General features: G+C 51.3%; 1 protein-coding gene and 1 non-coding gene across 4 annotated transcripts in view; one reads left to right on the forward strand and one right to left on the reverse strand.

The window, feature by feature from the left end:
• PRKCZ (protein kinase C zeta) overlaps nt 1-14,811 on the forward strand; it is a 101,557-nt gene that overhangs the window by 37,076 nt on the left and 49,670 nt on the right. The window lies entirely within an intron of this gene.
• LOC112585375 lies at nt 1,262-1,367 on the reverse strand. The gene has a single exon (XR_003109840.1). It is a non-coding gene; the product is annotated as a U6 spliceosomal RNA (small nuclear RNA).

The raw sequence follows: 14,811 nt of genomic DNA on the forward strand, positions 1-14,811 counted from the left end.
TGCTAGGTCCAGTCCACACCCCTCATCAGTCTGACCTGGGGGCCACGTCTCCTGCCAGACACCCCCTTGTCGCACCTGCTGTGGATGATTTCCCAGTTTGTCACATCAGGGACTTCCCAGTGGCTTCCTGGTTTGTCATGTCGGAGCAGCCACCTTCCAAGAGAGCCCACATGTCCTTCCATTTTGATGCACAGTTTCGGGGTTCTCCTTTGCCATCACCTCTCCACCCCTGGGGGGCAGCCCCCCTTCTGTCCCTAGATCCCATCTTTGGCGAGAAATGAAAGAAACCTGGTTACAGCCTGAACTGCATGTCCCAGGGCCCGTGGCCTCCCTGTGGTCTCCCCATGTGGCCGTGTTCTTGTGTGTGCTGTGCTGGCCCACAGCATGGACAGTGGTCACCAAGGGGTGATCAGGTCTTTTCTGAGGCTCCTGCTGCGGCCCTCCCCCAGCCACCCCACCGCAGCCCATCTCCCACCTCCCATATTGGCTGTTTTTGGCCTTGAATTAATTTCTTGTTCCCCAGTCATTTTTCTTAAAGCTCAGTTTCGGTCTCTTTCAGTCTCTTGTCTGGAACAAGCTCTGCCCAGTTTCCTGGGCTCGCTGCTATTCTTGTGGTCTCCCACAAGCCCCTTGGTACTGTTGATGGTGACCAGGAAGGGGCTGCTCCTTCCTTTCTGTGACCCTGGGGCTTCGTCCCTCTGATGGGGCAGGGGCTTCCATGTGTCCGGGACACTCAGGCTGACCGCCGAGGGGTCAGAGCTCGGGTCTCGGTGTCTGGCAGCTCCTGCTTCCCACTCTGGTCTTGGGTCTCCTCTGGGCCTCCTCAGAAGGCAGATGTGGGCACAGGGAATGGAGTCACGTGGATTTTGTAAAGCTTGTCTTTTTTTTTTTTTTAGCAGTAGAACCTTTTTTATTCAGAAAAGCAAAAATGTTTTCCAACCACACACAGGAGGGGTATGGGTTGGGGGCAGAGGTGTCTGTCCATCCAGCATGGGCCCCCAACCCATGTGGTTTTGGCAGCAATAAGGTGTGTGGTAATGGCCCCCAAAATAAAAATGGTGTGTGTGGCGGGGAGTGTGGTGGGGAGCGGAGGGGTGCAGAAGCACGGGGGAGTGGTGAGGGGAGGGCTAGACGAGGTCAGTACTGGGAACGCCGCAGGTGAGAGGCCATTTCATAGCATTTCTTGTTGATCATACTGCCGTGGACACCTTCTTTGCCCATCAGCAGTACTAGTGTCTTGACAGTCATGGTGACAGTGGTGAAAAATATGGAATGCTTCACGAATTTGTGTGTCATTCTTGCGCAGGGGCCATGCTAACCTTCTCTGTATCGGTGAAGCTTGTCTTCAGTGGGCGCTCAAAAGCGGCACTAGTGTGTTCGAGTTGTTGACGTATTTCTGAGCAGTGGGTGACAATTCTGGGGGAAGTGGCTTCCGTGCTGCTCCCACGGTGTTTCCATGGGAATTAGAAATGGTCCTGGGCTGCAAGTTGGGAGTCAGAAAACGTGGAGGCAGCAAGACCCCAGGTCTACTTCTGACTCCTGGCTTCTCCTCTTGCAGAGCCAGGGGTCCACTCTGGCCTCAGTCTCTGCTGTGTCCTCAGCCCGAGTGTTAGCAGCACACGCATGCACACACACAGACACACATCACACACACTCACACATATATACATACACACATACTACACACAGGCACACACAAACACACGTGTGTACACACCACATAAGACAAACGACACCACACACAGACACATACATACATACACACACGCCACATGCACACACACAGACACATGTACACAGACATACACACATCCCACATACCACATACACATACATACACACGGAGAGACACAACACACATACAGAATACATACACATTCAGACATGCAGACACACACATACATACACATTACACAGAGACAGATGCACACAGATAGAATCACAGACACCACATAGACACACATGCACACCACACATAGACCCACCACATGCATATACACACCACACACACACACACCCACACACCCAGGAACGGGAATCCCTGCACAGAGGGCTCTGCTGCTGGCGGTGCAGGGAAGCTGTGACTCTCCCTTGTGTTGTGTTTTGCAGTGTTTAGGGAAGAGGACTGTCAGGAAGACTAATCAGCTGATGTCCATGAGTACCTGGTTTGTGTCAGCTGTCGCCGCAGAGGCAGGTCCTGCTAGCTTGTCACTGAGGGCATCCTTTGATGTCACCACTGATCAGGTCCCCGTGGCCCTGAGGAGGCTCGGGCAGCAAGCTGGCTCTGAGCTTTGCCTGCTCTACGCACGTAGGGAAAGGGGGGCTTCAGGGCCCGGCTGGGGAGCAGTGGAGGATCAGCAAGATGCTGTGGATCCACCAGGGGTCCAGGTGGGGAGCAGGGCAGGCTGACTCCATCTAGGCTTTGCCCTCTGGCCCTCCATTGTTCATGGAGGAGGGCAGGTCTCTCTAGCATTTTGACAGAGGTCCAGAGCGCTGCCTGGTCCTGGGCCCAGCCTTTACCCTTTGGTGTGGCAGGAGTGTGGCACCCTGACCAGCCTTGGCCCCTGGCCCTGGATGGACCCATCTATTCCTGCTGCCTGGTGTGTGGTGGGGGAGCTGTCAGGTGGACACTGTTTGGGGTGCAGGGCTGGCACAGGCTGCAACCCCCCCAGGAGCTGGTAGACTTGGATCCCCCCCCAGGTGTTGGTGGACTTGGACATACACACCCCCCCAGGAGCTGGTGGACTTGGCACCAACCCCCACCCCCACCCCCAGGAGCTGGGAGGAATGAGATTTCACTTCTCAGGATGGTGGGGACACACCCGCAGCCTGTGTGTGAAACACCATGTGGCCTTCCAGGAGGAGCGGTTGTTCTGGGTCCTGGGGGCCTCTCTTGGGGACCAGGGAGGAATCAGAAACAACTCAGCTGATGAGGATGAGGAAGGGTGGTGGGTCCCTGCTCTCTGCCCCCATGCCTGGGGGCTCTGGTGAGAAGGCAGTGCTGCCGCAGCCAGGTTGAACCCAGGAGCCCTGGCAGCTTCTTCCTGGAATGCAGCCTGCAAGACCCAGGTTTTCAGGCCATTTCTCTAAACTCAGGAGATTCTTTACTTAAACACCCTGAGAACCATGAATGTGGGGTGCACTCGGTTCCCATGGGTGCTGCGCCCCTGCCTGAAGCCCCCATCATGAGGACAGCACTGGTCTAAGGAGCTGACTGCCATCTGGGGTTCTCTCAGAGGATGGGCTGGGTGGGTGGCTTGTGATTCTACTTCCAAACAACCCCTCATGCCTGTCCTCGAAGCTGCAGGCTCAGGTTTAAACTTTGGATTTCCCAGTGCCTGGACTCACAGATTCATCTAATAAGGCTCCTGCTGCCTTGGACCAGCTCGGCGCCGCCTCTGGGGGTTGGGGGGGATCTGTTCTGGGACCAAAGACTCCTCTCCCTCTGCACGCCCCCCCACACCCTCCTTCCCACACAGAACAGCAGGGACACGCCGTCCCCAGGAGTTGCGAGAATGAATTAGGAGATCTATGTGGAATTACAGTGCATGGAGCCCGAGCAGGTGTTTTGCTGATATGAGCCTGAGTTTTCCTCTCTCCCTCCCGCCCTCCCTCCATCCCTTCCTTCTCTCCTCCCTCCACCCTCCTTTCCGTCCTCCCTCCCTCCTTTCCCTCCTCCCTCTCTCCTTTCCCTCCTCCCTCTTTTCCCTCCACCCTCCTCTCCCTCCTCCCTCCCTCCCTCCTGTCCCTCCACCCTCTTCTCCTTCCTCCCTCCCTCCTTTCCCTCCTCTCCCTCCTCCCTCCCTCCTTCCCCTCCTCTCTCTCCTCCCTCCTTCCCCTCCTCCCTCCCTCCTTTCCCTCCTCCCTCCCTCCTTTCCCTCCTCCCTCCCTCCTTTCCCTCCTCCCTCCCTCCTTTCCCTCCTCTCTCCCTCCTTTCCCTCCTCCCTCCCTCCTTTCCTTCCTCTCCCTCCACCCTCCTTTCCCTCCTCCCTCCCTCCTTTCCCTCCTCCCTCCAGCCTCCCTCTTTTCCCTCCACCCTCCTCTCCCTCCTCCCTCCCTCCTTTCCCTCCTCTCCCTCCACCCTCCTCTCCCTCCTCCCTCCCTCCTGTCCCTCCTCCCTCCTTCTTCCTTCCTTTCCCTTCTCCTTTCCCACATCTGAGCGGTATGGCCTCAGATTCCAGGCCAGGCAGATACTGAGAGAACCATGATATAGAGGACGTGCTCCTAGTCTCAGCTGGTTAGTGAACACATGTGCAGAAACAGATAAAGTTGCAGGTTGTAGTGAATGTAAGTGGCACCAAGATGGAAAACCAGATGGGAAGGGCTGGTGCTGGGGGCCCAGGAAGGCGGGGTAACACCTGAGGTGAGGACTTGCTGACCTGGCTGTGGAAGGGGACCGGCAAGGTTCTTGAGGGGTGGGGAGCGTGGCCCCTCAGAGGAACTGGGAGAACCTGCTGGCAGAACCCCTGGGGAGGCCAGGGAGGGGGCCACACAGGAGTCTCTGGTCACCCCTTAGTCCTGTGTTTTGTGAGCCTGTGAGGTGTTGGTTCAACAGCCCTGAATCCCAGTTATGACCTACTTGCTGTTCCAGTTAAGCTGAAAATCATTTGTCCACATCCAGCTAAATCAAATGACTTGCAAGGAGCAGAGAAGCCTTGAAATGCATTTTTAAAGCAGTGAAAGTGAGACGAGGATTTTTTCTGAGGGAAAATGCAACACTCGAGGGCTCCCCTGGTGGCCCAGTGGTTGAGAGTCCACCTGCCAATGCAGGGGACATGGGGTCGATCCCGGTCCAGGAAGACCCCACACGCCGCAGAGCAGCTAAGCCCATGCCCCGCAGCTGCTGAGGCCCACACGCTTTAGAGCCTGTGCTCCGGAACAAGAGAGGCCACTGCAATGAGAAGCCCACAGCTAGAGAGCAGCTCCCGCTCCCACAGCTAGAGAAAGCCTGGGTGCAGCAACCAAGACCCAGCACAGCCAAAAATAAGTAAGTCTGGAAAAAGGAAAAGAGAACACTTGGATTCCGCACCCTGGTGGCAGCGAGCTGTGTGCACCTGCTCTGAACCAGCTGGTTAAAAGCCTGTGTTACTTCTCGTCCCTGCAAAGCATGCAGATACTCCAGGGTCTTCCCTTCCAGGGTCTTCCCCCCCAACCCTCCCTTCCCATGATCATGGCCTTGGGGCAGAGGAGGAGCTGGTCTCAGCCCCTTGGCCTAACCCTTCACTCCAGGCTTTTCCTCGGTTTTATTTTGCAGTGATAGAGGCTCTCTTGCTAAAATTATTTCAAAATCCGCCACCTGGAAAAACAGACCCATTGTGGGACCATCCATCTGTGGCACCGAGGCCGCAGCTTTTGTGCTGGCGTCTCGCTTTTTCACCCTGCTTGCTCCTGTCCCCACCCCCAATGCCCCGAGCCACCCTTTCCTCCCAGCCCCTACCTGGCCCCCCGAGGGATGTGGTTTGCTCCCAAGGCTCTGCCTGTAGACCTGCAGGCTGCACACTCTCCGTGGACAACCCCCCAGGGTCGCCATCATGAGGGTTAGCGTCTGTGGTCAAGGATGTCTGTGTGTCATGTTCTGGTAATTCTCGCAGTATTTCAAGCTTCATTATCACTGCGTTAGATGTGGTGATCTGCGATCTGTGTCATTGTTTCCCGGCCACGAACCACACCCGCATAAGATGCTGAACTTCACCTGTCAACATGCTGTGTTCTGCCTGCCCCACTGATTGGCCGTCCCCCCCATCTTCCTCCCTCTCCTTGGGCCTTCCTGTTCCCTGACACAACAATATTGAAATCAGGCCAATTAATGACCCTGCAATGGGGGGACTTCCCTCGTGGTCCAGTGGTTAAGATGCCACACTTGCACTGTTGCGGGCCCTAGCTCCATCCCTGGTCAGGGATTTAAGATCCTGCAAGCTGTGTGGCATGGCCCCAAAAAACCCAAACCAGGACAAAACAATTCCTGCAGTGGCCTCTTAAGTGTTCAAGTAAAAGGAAGAGTCGCACGTCTCTCAGTTTTAATCAAAAGCTAGAAATGGTTAAGCTTAGGGAAGAAGGCAGGTCAAAAACCAAGACAGACTGAAAGCTGGGTCTCTTGCACCAAACAATTAGCCAAGTCATGAATACCAAGAAAAGCCCTGAAGGAAGTTAAAAATGCTGCTGCTGTGAATGCAGAAATGGTAAGAGAGCGAAAACAGCCTTACCGCTGATACGGAGAATGTTTTAGTGGCCTTGATAGAAGATCAAACCAGCTACAGTATTCCCTTAAGGCAAAGCCTCATGCAGAGCAAGGCCCTGACTCTTCAGTTCTGTGAAGGCTGAGAGAGGAGAGGAAGCTGCAGAAGAAAAGTCTGAAGCCACAGGGGTTGGTTCATGAAGTTTAAGGAAAGAAGCCATTTTTACAGCGTAAAGTGCAAAGTGAAGCAGCAAGTGCTGATGGAGAAGCTGTAGCAAGTTTTCCAGAAGATCCAGCTCAGAGCATGAAGGGGCCACACAAGTGCATGTATGCTCAGTTGCTCAGTCGTGTCCTATTCTTTGCGATCCCATGGACTGTAGCCCACCAGGTTCCTCTGTCCATGGAATTTCCCAGGCAAGAATACTGGAGTGGGTTGCCATTTCTTCCTCCAGGGGATCTTCCTGACCCAGGGATCAAACTCGTGTCTCTTGAATTTGCAGGTGGATTCTTTACCACTGAGCCACCTGGGAGTCCCCGACACAGGCGAAGGGGCCCTGAAGAATTAAGCTGAATGCACTGTGCATGTGCTTTGGAAATGGAATAACAAAGCCTGAATCACAGCACATCTGTTTACCACATGGTTTCCTGCAAGATTTTAGGCCCATTGTTGAGACCTTCTGCTCAGAAAAATATTCCTTTCAAAATGTCAGTGCTCATTGACCACACACCTGGTCATGCTCTGATGGAGATGGACAACGAGATTCGTGTTGTTTTCATGCTGCAAACACAGCATCCACTCTGCATCCATGGACCAGGAAGGAATTTCAACATTCAAGTCAAATTATTTAAGAAATCCATTGTATAAAGCTATAGCTCCCATAGGTGGTGATTCCTCTGTTGTTTCTGGGCAAAGTCAATTGAAAAGTTCCTGGAAAGGATTCACCATTCTAGATGCCATTAAGAACATTCATGATTCATGGAAATATCAACAAAATACCAACATTCGCAGGAGTTTGGAGGGGCTTCCCAAGTGGCAGTGGTAAAGAATCTGCCTATCAATACAGGAGACGCAGGAGACTCTGGTTCGATCCCTGGGTCGGGAAGATCCCCTAGAGGAGGAAGTGGCAACCTATTCCAGTATATTTGCCTGGGAAATCCCATGGACAGAGGAGCCTGGGGGCCACATTCCATGGGGTCACAAGAGAGTTGGACACAACTTAGTGACTAAACAACAACAGGAATTTGGAGGAAGTGGATTCCAATGCCCATGGATGACTTTGAGGAGTTCCAGACTTCAGTGGAGGAAGCAACTACAGATGTGGTGGAAACAGCGAGAGAGCTGGAATTAGAAGTGGGGCCTGTACTTCAGTGGGAAGCCTCCACACTGCACCAGAGCAGCTGCTGCTCGCCACAGCTAGAGAGAGCCTGAGTGCAGCACTAAAGACCCAGCACAGCCAAAAATAGTAATTAATTAATGCAGCTACAAAATTAAAATACACTTGCTCCTTGGAAGAAAAGCTATGACAAACCTAGACAGCATATTAAAAAGCAGAGACATCACTTTGCCAATAAAGGTCCATATAATTAAAGCTATGGTGTTTCCATTAGTCATGCACAGATGTGAGAGTTGGACCATAAAGAAGGCTGAACGCAAAGAACTGATACTTTCCAACTTTTTTGAAGAAGACTCTTGAGGGTTTCTTGGACTGCAGGGAGATCAAACCAGTCAATCCTAAAGGAAATCAACCCTGAATATTCACTGAAGCTTCAGCTTCAGCTTCAGCTTCAGTACTTTGGCCATTGATTCAAAGAGCTGACTCATTGGAAAAGACCCTGAGGCTGGAAAAGACTGAGGGCAGGAGGAGAAAGGGGTGACAGAAGATGAGATGGCTAGATGGTGTCACTGAATCAATGGACATGAGTTTGAACAAACTCCAAGAGATAGCAAAGGATAGGGGAGCCTGCCGTGCTGCAGTCCATGAGGTTGCAAGGAGTCAGACAGGACTTGGTGACTTGTTCAGTTCCTCAGTCATGACAGTCAAAGGTTTTAGCGTAGTCAGTGAAGCAGAAGTAGATGTTTTTCTGGAATTCTCTTTTTCTTTCTGTGATCCAGCGGATGTTGGCAATGTGATCTCTGGTTCCCATGCCTTTTCTAAATCCAGCTTATACATCTGGAAGTTCTTGGTTCACGTACTGTTGAAGCCTAGCTTAGAGAATTTTGAGCATTACCTTGCTAGAATGTGAAATGAGTGCAATTGTGTGGTAGTTTAAACATTCTTACACACTGCCCTTCTTTGGGATTGAAATGAAAACTGACCTTTTCCAATCCTATGGCCACTGCTGAATTTTCCAAATTTTCTGGCATATTGAGTGCAGCACTTTCACAGCATCATGGTTTAGGGTTTGAAATAGCTCAGCTGGAATTCTATCACCTCCATTAGCTTTGTTCATAGTGATGCTTCCTAAGGCCCACTTGACTTTGCACTCCAGGATGTCTGGCTCTAGGTGAGTGATTGCACCATTTTGGTTATCCAGGTCATTAAGATCTTTTTTGTATAGTTCTTCTGTGTATTCTTGCCACCTCTTCTTAATATCTTCTGTTTCTGTTAGGTCCATACTGTTTCTGTCCTTTATTGTGCCCATCTTTGCATGAAATGTTCCTTTGGTATTTCTGATTTTCTTGAAGAAATCTCTAGTGATTTAGTGACTAGACAACAACAAATTGATTGAAAAAAAAAAAAAAGAAGTTGGGCTGAAGATGTGGCTGAATTGCTGCATCTCAGGATAAAACTCTAACAGATGAGGAGTTGTTTCTTGTCGACGACAAGGAAGGTGGTTTCTTGAGATAGAATTTGCTCCTGGTGAAGATGCTGTGAAGATTGTTGACATGACAGCAGAGGATTTAGAATAAGAGACACTTAGCTGAAAAAGCAGCATCAAGATTTGAGTTGCTTAACTCCAATTTTGAAGGAAGTTCTCCCACGTGTAAGATACTGTCAGCCAGCATTACCGCTGTAGAGCAGTTGTTTGTGAATGAAGAATCCATTGATTTGGCAAACGTCATTGTTCTCATATTTTAAGAAATTGCCACAACCAGCCCAGCCTTCAGCAACCAGCACCCTGATCAATCAGCAGCCATCAGCATGGAGACTAGACCCTTCTCCAGTGGGGAAAATAAAAAGAGATTTGCTGAAGGCTAAGATGACGCTTACCATTTTTTAGCAATAAAATATTTTTTATCTGAGGTATGTACATTCTTTTTGGGCTTCCCTGGTGGCTCAGAGGGTAAAGTGTCTGCCTACAATGTGGGAGACCTGGGTTCGATCCCTGTGTCGGGAAGATCCCCTGGAGAAGGAAATGGCAACCCATCCAGTACTCTTGCCTGGAAAATCCCATGGACTGAGAAGCCTGGTAAGCTACAGTCCATGGGATTGCAAGGAGTCAGACACAACTGAGCAACTTTACTTTCATGTACATTCTTTTTAGGCATTCTTTTTAGACTTAATAGGCTATAGTATAGTATAAACGTAACTTTGCACTGAGAAACCAAAAAATTTGTGTGTATCACTTTATCATGATACTCGCTTTATGTTTGCTTGAGCCAAACCCATAGCATCCCTGAGTTGTGCCTGTGCTGATACGTGATCTTTACAACACGTTTTCCTGGCGTTCTGTCCCCGTTTGATGTCCCGCCTCCTGGAAGCCCTGGGGTCCTGGCTTCCTTAGGTCTGACTTTCTAAAATGAGTAGGACAGGGAGGAAATACTTTATTTTGTAAAAAGACATTAAAAGGTTCTCCGTTGTGGGGGGAGGAATTCCAAGGGGGCTCCTCTGGTGCCAGCCCCACCCCTCCTCTTTCCCTGACCCTTGACCCTCGAGTCCTCTCTTTCTCTGCTGCTGCTGCTAAGGTCGCTTCAGTTGTGTCCGACTCTGTGCAACCCCATAGACAGCAGCCCACCAGGCTCTGCCGTCCCTGGGATTCTCCAGGCAAGATCACTGGAGTGGGTTGCCATTTCCTTCTCCAATGCATGAAAGTGAAAAGTGAAAGTGAAGTTTGCTCAGTCGCGAATATATATGCAAATCACACATCAAAATTTAGTTGTGACAGCTTGGGGCTTCCCCCCACCGCCTGCCCCTGATAAATTCTTAAAGCCTTTTAGAAGGCTTAATCTCAAGGAGAAGCCGGCCTCTTGTGTGTGTTTAATCACCAAAGCAGTTTTCAATCTCAGATGTGATTTAAGAAGCCTGGAAACTTGCAGCAGCTGAGTCCTCCACCCAGAGGGAGGCTGGTGGGCGTCCTCCCTGCCCCTTCCCAGGTGGCCCAGGATTTCCCGGGCACTTGTCTCCCCCTCCCCCTCTCTCTCCTCTGACCTGGTCATGAGAGCCCAGGGACAGCCTCTGTGGGGGTCTGAGGCTGATTGCCTTGTTCTTTCTTCAGCTTGTGTGTGTCATTTACTCATTCATTCATTCCAGCTCAGCTGTCAAGACCACAGCCAGGCACCTTGGGCTGAGCTGGCCTGAGTCAGCTCTGGCTGCAGGAAGCAGGACAAGGCTCCCTGGGCCTCAGATTCCCTTAGGAGGGGCTGCCTCGCAGGGCAGGTGGGCGGGCCCCGCACTTGGCCCTGCTCTCACGAGCCCCTGCCCCACTCTGTGCCATTTCTCCCCAGCGGTAGTCACAGCTCCCTGACGGTTTGTCCCTCATCCCCTAGAATGAGGCGCTAGGATGAAAGCCAAGCGCAGGGACACAGGCCTCGGCCAGGCCAGTGGACTTCTGCCGTTAGTGTATGTTTTCCTGTCCACTGTGTGTCCCTCACGTCTGTGCTCTGTTACTTGAAGGTCAAGGATGAAACCGAGTTTGGAAATACTGGGCTGACCTGGAGTCCAGATGCTGTCCCTCAGGCCTGCCTGTGAAACAGATGTCAGTGCTTGCCCCCCTCAGAGGCCTGTGAGGGGATCTGGGTTCAGTGTGTCCTTGGTCTAAATCAGCATCTGATACAGTAGAGTGGACACATCCCAGGTTATATGTAGCAGAGACACAGAGTCTCAGGCATATAGTCACAGGGTACCTCACAGGCATATAGTACATGCAGAGTAGGTACATAATAGATACAGAGCAACTGTCGTAGATACAGAACAGATACTTCATAGTAAACTGTGGAAAATTCTTCAAGAGATGGGAATACCAGACCACCTGACCTGCCTCTTGAGAAGCCTATATGCAGGTCAGGAGGCAACAGTTAGAACTGGACATGGAACAACAGACTGGTTCCAAATAGAAAAAGGAGTATGTCAAGGCTGTATATTGTCACCCTGCTTATTTAATTTATATGCAGAGTGCATCATGAGAAACGCTGGGCTGGAAGAAGCACAAGCTGGAGTCAAGATTGCCGGGAGAAATATCAATAACCTCAGACATGCAGATGACACCACCCTTATGGCAGAAAGTGAAGAGGAACTAAAAAGCCTCTTGATGAAAGTGAAAGAGGAGAGTGAAAAAGTTGGCTTAAATCTCAACATTCAGAAAACTAAGATCATGGCATCTGGTCCCATCACTTGATGGGAAATAGATGGGGAAACAGTGGAAACAATGTCAGACTTTATTTTTTTTGAGCTCCAAAATCACTGCAGATGTTGACTGCAGCCATGAAATTAAAAGACGCTTACTCCTTGGAAGGAAAGTTATGACCAACCTAGATAGTATATTGAAAAGCAGAGACATTACTTTGCCAACAAAGGTCTGTCTCGTCAAGGCTATGGTTTTTCCAGTGGTCATATATGGATGTGAGAGTTGGACCGTGAAGAAAGCTGAGCGCCGAAGAATTGATGCTTTTGAACTGTGGTGTTGGAGAAGACTCTTGAGAGTCCCTTGGACTGCAAGGAGATCCAACCAGTCCATTCTGAAGGAGATCAGCCCTGGGTGTTCTTTGGAAGGAATGATGCTAAAGCTGAAACTCCAATACTTTGGCCACCTCATGCGAAGAGTCGACTCATTGGAAAAGACTCTGATGCTGGGAGGGATTGGGGGCATGAGGAGAAGGGGACGACAGAGGATGAGATGGCTGGATGGCATCACCGACTCGATGGATGTGAGTCTGAGTGAATTCTGGGAGTTGGTGATGGACAGGGAGGCCTGGTGTGCTGTGATTCATGGGGTCGCAAAGAGTCGGACAGGACTGAGCCACTGAACCGAACTGAACTGAGATACAAAATGGATACATCATAGATATATAGTAGATACAGTGTAGACATGTAGTACATAGTAGATAGAGTATATACATCTTAGACACACAGTAGATACATGTTAGATATGTAATATATAGTAGATACAGAACAGATATATCACAGACATGCAGTACATACAGAGAAGATAGATATAAATAGATACAGATTAACACCATCATAGATACAGAGCAGATACATCATAGATACGTAGGAGATGCAGAATAGATATATAATGGATACATGGTAGACACAGCAGATACATCATTGGCACATAGATGCAGTGTAGATATAAGATATATAGTGGACCCAGAACAGATACATCATAGGCACATAGCAGACACAGTGTAGATATATAATAGATACAGAGGAGCCTGGTAGGCTGCAGTCCATGGGGTCGCAAAGAGTTGGACACGACTGAGCGACTTCACTTTCACTTTTCACTTTCATGCATTGGAGAAGGAAATGGCAGCCCACTCCAGTGTTCTTGCCTGGAGAATCCCAGGGACGGCGGAGCCTGGTGGGCTGCCTATCTATGGGGTCGCACAGAGTCGGACGAGACTGAAGTGACTTAGCAGCAGTAGCAGCAGACACAGAGCAGACACATCATAGGCACATACAGCAGAAACACAACTATAGCAGACATATCATTGGTGCGTACACTGTAGGATTAGTGTGTGCCGACAGTGGATCACGAATGCCCTGCATGGGGTTCTCATCATTGTGGGATCATTTTCACTGGGGAGGACTGTGATGGGAGTTTGGGAAAACATCCAGTTTTCTCTCCCTCTCCCCCTTTTCTTTTTTATCAGACACAGCAGAGCTGTGCTTCCTGTCTGGTGGGTGGAGGCTCATCCTTCAGGGTTGGGCCCTAAGGTCAGAAGGGTGATGGGCCAGGCTGGGGGGCTTGGGGGTGGTCCCAGAGCCAGTCCTCTCCCCACCCCACCCCTTGTTTTGCCACAGGAGTCTTTTGAATTTACATTTTTTTCTTTCAGAATCTGCTGTGGGCTTTTCGAGGTCTGCTTACAAGTTTTTGCTGGTTTGTTTCTAGATTCATGGGAACTGTTTGTATTTTGCTCTCTTCTTTACTACAGTTTTGCAGAAAAGAATCTAAAACAGCCCCTCCTTGCCTTACTAAAGGGCTGCAAAGCAAAGGTGTGCAGCCAACTGTGGGGTGAATGTCCCCACCATCACTTTTTATGTTACTGTTTTTCTCATAAAGAGGCCTCTCCTCCTGGGGAGGGGGAGAGCTTCTCTTGACCGCGGATGCATATGTATACCCTACTGGGAAGGTGTGGAGAAAAAGCAGGTGTGCCTGCGGGGCCTAGGAGATGCTCTCACCCCCGGTGGGGGAGTGCACCACCCCTCCCAAACACATGTGAGGTGGTTGTGGACCCGTGGCCCTAGTGCTCTTTCTGTCTCTCAAATCAATTCACATCACATCGACATGACAAATCTTTAACATGACAGATGAATAAGCTGTTTTCTGTGGGAAGCCTTCCCAGTGGGTGGGGCTGCAGTTTGCTCCTTAGTCCCTCTTGGGGTGGGCAGAGGGGTTTGACTGGCAGCTGCTGCTTGTCTGTTTAGCCCTTGCTCCTGCTGCTCACCTGGAAGATACATGAACTCAGCTCCTGCCCGTGGAAAACCCACGGGCCAGGAGGAGAGTAATTCCTGGGGGTGCTCAGACGTGGGACTCGAGGGGCCAGTGTCTCCCAGGTTCCTGTTAGGGCAGCAGCGAGAGGCGGTGGCGGGGGCACTGTCACCCGCTGTGGCCCAGGCTCTACAGGGTGCCTTTCCTTCTCACGTCATGAGACATGGGAGAGCCATGGGCTCCCGAGCTGGTCCCAGACGACTTGGGGGGCAGCTTGGGTTTCAGTTTTGGGGAGGGGGTGAGCCAGGCTGGGGCATTCAGGGTGTGAACCTCCCCGCTCCCACCCGCTCCTCTAGGCTTTCTATCCTCCCCGCCCCAACCCCAAACGTGGCGGGAAAGGCAGGGGGTGGAGGCTGTCAACTGCTGAGCGTCACAGGTTACCTTCTCTGTGGCTGAAACCAGACTCGGGGCCTCAGAGCTGCAGGGGCTGCTGCATTGGCCATGGATGCTGGGCACTCCCCCAGGGCAGCGAGGAGAGGGTGGGCCTCGCTGATCACAGGCTGCCCGTACCTCTCGGCTCCTGTGTGCAAGGCCCCTGTAACCCATGTCTGGTTCAGGGACCCAGGTATGCCACCTGTCCATGTGGAGCCTGTGCTCTGGAGGGGGGAGGACATGCAGGTGCCAGAAGGTCACAGGGCTACTGCCACCCCAAGGAGATGCTGTTTTAGCTGAGACAAGAGGTGGGGTGGGGCAGGCCTGGGCCCTGGTGAGGACAGAGTTAGGATGCTGAGGGACGTGGTGTGGCTGGAGGAGGAGGAGAAGGAAGC

The sequence above is a fragment of the Bubalus bubalis genome, chromosome 5 (assembly GCF_019923935.1).
Source record: "Bubalus bubalis isolate 160015118507 breed Murrah chromosome 5, NDDB_SH_1, whole genome shotgun sequence".
NCBI classification, from domain to species: domain Eukaryota; kingdom Metazoa; phylum Chordata; class Mammalia; order Artiodactyla; family Bovidae; genus Bubalus; species Bubalus bubalis.